We start from the raw sequence: 4,582 nt of genomic DNA on the forward strand, positions 1-4,582 counted from the left end.
CCTTGGCTTTGGACTGGCCAAACCAGCCCATCCAGCCCCTTGGGCCCAGCGGCAGGGGCTTTGCATGAGAAACAGGAAGACTATTTGTCCACAGCTTAAACCGTGGCTTTGGGAAGGTTCTTTGTTCTCTCACCCCCACTATTTTGGGTTTTCTGGTCCTTCTCTATTCTGTGCTTGGAATGGGGAAGGTTTCGAACACTACCATCAAGCCTGCAGGACACACATACACACACACACACACACACACACACACACACACACAAACCACCCCCATTGCAATCCCATTTGCCACTCAGCCCTGGGATTTGTACCGAGTGTGGCCCAGTAAGAGCTTTATAGCGGTTCACATAGCCCCCAGCCTTGCCTACAAGCTCCAGTGTTAAAGTCCCAGCCAGAACCCTGGGCCTTGCTGGCAGCTGCACCGCTGGGTCGCTGTGGGAGGGAAGACAAGGCCCTGTAGCCTGCTGTGCCTCAGTTTCCCTGCCTGTCAGTTTGGACAACCATGACCGCCGCTAATTCTAAATTGTCTGCCTGCTGGTGGGACCAGGCACTGGAGGGGGCTCAGATTTATGGCACGGAAGCCCCAGAATGAGTCAAAGAAGAGAAAGACCAAAATAGATCAGGAGCCACGGGCCCAGAAAGGCAGCCAGAGAAGATTAGACACGCTGCCTAGAGAACCAACCGATGACTTTATTGAGGGCTCTTGCTCATAAACAGCCAGTGTGTTATTTTAGCTTCCACGGACCAGGCCGACCCTTGCCTGTGATGGGAAGCTTGGGCTTGGAGCCGTCTGTGGGCCCTGCTGTTGTCGAGGCCGCTCCGGGAGCTGGGGCTCTTCCAAAGGAAATCAGCATGGGGCTCTGGGGCTTGGCGGAATGGATGGACAGATGGACAGTCTTTGAGTGAGAAAGTCGTGATTATGAGGCAGGGAGGAGTGGCAAGTGTCCCCCAGCCCCAGCTGCAGCTCTGCTGGTGGCAGAAAGTCTTTGTTTTGGGGGCATTTCTGCTGAGAAGCCCTTCTTCCTTCCTTTTGCTTCTTGGTCTCACGAATCCATATAGAAGGCAGTAGGCCAAGAGCACAGACATGGAAAGGGTCCAAGAACCGCTACCATAGCTCTCATCCCCGGGAGTGCCCCGTCCTCAGCAATCCCCATCAATGGCTTTCCCTCTCACATCCTGACCCCTCACATCTTCTGCCTCATTACACGGTCCACTTTGCCTTCCTGGCCATTTGCTCCTTTTAATCTTCCCTTTTACGTGCAGAGCAGCACTGGCAGGCCCATTCCACCGTCATCTCCCACTGGAATGCTTCAGGCAACGGTGACACTTGAGTCGTGTTCTCCAGCAATGTTGTTCACAAGGCCAGCATTTGTCTGTTTGTAGACAGGGGCTCACAAATATCTCATTCCAGCACCAAAGACCCTTTCCTCCCTCTATCAGCTCTCAACCACCGGTCCATTTCCCACTCTTCTCTGCCGGAAATGCACCCAGCCAAGGCGAGCCAAAGCAAGCAGGTGTCTGTGGGCTCACAGACCCTCCGAGGATGAGGGTCTTTTCGGTGGCTACCAGATTGCACCCTGATGCCGGCCAGCTCCTGGCGTCTGCCACCGGCCCTCCCAAGATGGTAGCCGGTGGACACACAGCCCAAACCCATGATCCAGGCTCTTCCCAGTCCAGTTCTGTTGGCAAAATGAAGCTCCCTGCCGAGGGAAAGCTGGCTGGACTGTCCATGAGGCACCCATGATAACTGGGCAAACCACCTGTGCTGGGTTGGTCAGTGCTTTGGGGAGCGTTACTAATGGATCAGTATGAGGGACGAGACAGGAGGAAGAGGTCTGGAGCAAATGTCAGATTTTGGGACAAGTCCTTGCTGGTAACATGTCTTTATCTGGAAAAGAGCACACGGGAACTTATAGTGAAAAGGAAGCTTTGAAAGCCCTCCATGATGTGGCCCTACGCTACCGCTGTTCCAGTCTGCTCTGCCATGCCTTCCCCCATGAACTCCACCTTGGCCAAACCTACAAACTCGCCCTGTATCCTGCTCCATCTCTGCTCTTTGTCCTTGCTCCTTCCATTCCCTCTGCTTACAGTATCTATCTAGATGCTACCCATCGGCTGAGATCCAGCTCCAGTCCTACCCTCTCCCCTTCCCCCACTCTTGACCAAACCTCTGGGAAACCTGGAGTCTCCATGCCCTCTCCTTCTCCACTCATGGCTCTTTTTGTCTACTCCACACACAAATAGAACTTACCTTCTTATTGAAAACTATCACATACATTCTCTGTTTCAGATGTATTGGCCTTTGTCTCCCCAAGCCTGAGTGTCCCCCAACCTTATCTCAGAATGTGTGCTCCAAGAATGCCTCCCCAGCGCTCTGAACACTGTAGACCCTAAGGCAATACTTACAGATTTGATTGGTTATCCGAAAAGATAGTTAAGTGATCACAAAAATGTATAACCTGGAAGAACTATAGGAATGTTCGGTGAGCGGTGACTGTGAGCCCAGGTGGTCCCTTCTTGCGGGCAGTGGCGGAATGAGTTTTCCTTCCCAGGCAGTCCCTGATAGTCCTAGAATCCCACAAAGGCCCATGGGAGGTGGCGGTTGGGTGAACAGTGTCCTGCAATCGAACAAAACCATAAATGCAAAGCCAGAAAGCTAAACAATGTTAGCTTTACAACCCCAGGTGATGAGAATGGTATTTACAGACTCAGTGACATGTTTGAAGCAGTGAGTTTCAGAGGCTAATATTTTAAGCTGGACATCCTGAGACCGTGATGTTCTGTTTTTATTCTCCTCCCCATCCTTCCCTCCTGGAGCCCCTGGAACTTTCCATGCAATTTGGACAAGAGCATGAAACCTCTATTGTTTCTCAATCCTTATTAGTGCTAGGGAAGGATTTAAAAACTGCTTTGTGGAAGGTTGATTGGTGAAGAGTGGAAAACATTCTGAGGCCTCAAAAGTACATTTGCCATTACACCAAACTTCCATCGGAGAATTTCAAAATTCTAGGCAGAGAGGAAGTTCCCTCAGAGAATTCCAAGGGCAACGGGACTAGGAGGAGATACAGTAAGTCCTTGTTTGCGGATGGACCCATCTGGGCCCAGAGGTTCCAGACAGTCTAGATCTGCCTATTTAAGACCTTTCTTTCTCTGGAGCCCATTTATATACTGAGTAAAAGTTCCTGGGGCACATCCATAAACAGAGGGTGGGAACCCGAAACTTTGCTATTTATACACTCCAGAATGCAACTGGAGAAATCAGTGTTTTCTCTCAGAACAATCTAGAAAACAAAGGACAAATTGCAAACAGAGACACAAGCATCAGGAAAGTCTGGGAGATCAGAAGGGATAGAAAACCACCAAGAGACCATCATGTTGATCTCCCCAGGGGCCTGGACAGTTGGGATGCAGCCTCAACAACCCCCTTCAGACCGTCTTTCACCTTTCTCTTGCTTTGGCCTATGAACAGTGTTTCTGATCAATCCTCTGTACATCCCCTCCAGACAGGCAACACGGACAAGACAGAGTTCCTTGTGCATGGAAATGAAGCCCAGAACATGCTCTACCATGTGGGTTTTTTGCTGTTTGTAAACAAACTTAGATGCTAGTCTGCAGGCCACCAGACCATGCTGACCGGTTCTCTGAACAAGCCCAACCTGGCCAGACTGAAACATCAAATCCTGTAGTGACTTCAGGGTCTGAGCCCATCTTACAGAAGCTGTTGAACAGGAAAGAAGTGGTGCCTGTTTTCATGCTAAGAAAAGCAGATAACCTTACCAGGAGAACAAGCATAAATAATGATCTGAAAATAGCTTGACAAGTTTTGTTTTCACCAAAGTGAACCGCCTACACACACAGCTTTTTTTTTTCTTCAAATTACAAAAGTAATAAATGCTCAGTGCAAAAAAAACGTGAGAAATACAGAAAAACACAACTGGGAAGCGGTTGATAGTTTTGTTGTAATCCCTTCCAGTATTTCTCTATCAATAGTCACCTATATACCAATGCATAGTATATATTATATTGTATATTATATGTATTATGTTATCTATTGTATAATATTTAATTATATAAATGAAGAGGCATATAGAATTTTTTACATATAAAATGTTCATTCACATATATTCCTACATATTCATTTATGAAATATACATTTATATGTTTCATATAAAATTTCACGTAAGGGGCGCCTGGGTGGCTCAGTCAGTTAAGTGTTCAACTTCAGCCTCAGGTCATGATCTCACAGTTTGTGAGTTCGAGCCCCATATCGGCCTCTGTGCTGACAGCTTGGAGCCTGGAGCCTGGAGCCTGCTTCTGATTCTGCGTCTCCCTCTCTCTCTGACCCTTCCCTGCTCGTGCACGTTCTCTCTCTCTCTCTCTCTCTCTCTCTCTCTCTCGGAAATAAACATTACTAAAAACAAATCTTAAAAAACATTTCACATAAAATGTCAAAAGTCATCCATTTTGTCCTTTTATTTTTACTTTAAGGTAACATATTAATTGTAGAAAATACGTTTGAGCCAAAAAACAGAGGTGAAAATCAGATCTATATCCACCATTCAGGAAAGATCACTTTCACTTA

General features: G+C 47.8%; 1 long non-coding RNA gene across 1 annotated transcript; it reads right to left on the reverse strand.

Annotated features, from left to right (window-relative positions):
- Positions 1 to 670: 670 nt before the first annotated feature.
- LOC109268270 (uncharacterized) lies at positions 671 to 3,771 on the reverse strand. Its single transcript, XR_002080547.2, has 3 exons — positions 3,443 to 3,771; positions 2,407 to 2,618; positions 671 to 1,888 (listed from the first exon to the last, which is right to left on the reverse strand). It is a non-coding gene; the product is annotated as an uncharacterized LOC109268270 (long non-coding RNA).
- Between the last annotated feature and the right edge of the window lie 811 nt (positions 3,772 to 4,582).

This window comes from Panthera pardus, unplaced genomic scaffold (assembly GCF_024362965.1).
Source record: "Panthera pardus isolate Hobbes unplaced genomic scaffold, ASM2436296v1 HiC_scaffold_24, whole genome shotgun sequence".
NCBI classification, from domain to species: Eukaryota; Metazoa; Chordata; class Mammalia; order Carnivora; family Felidae; genus Panthera; species Panthera pardus.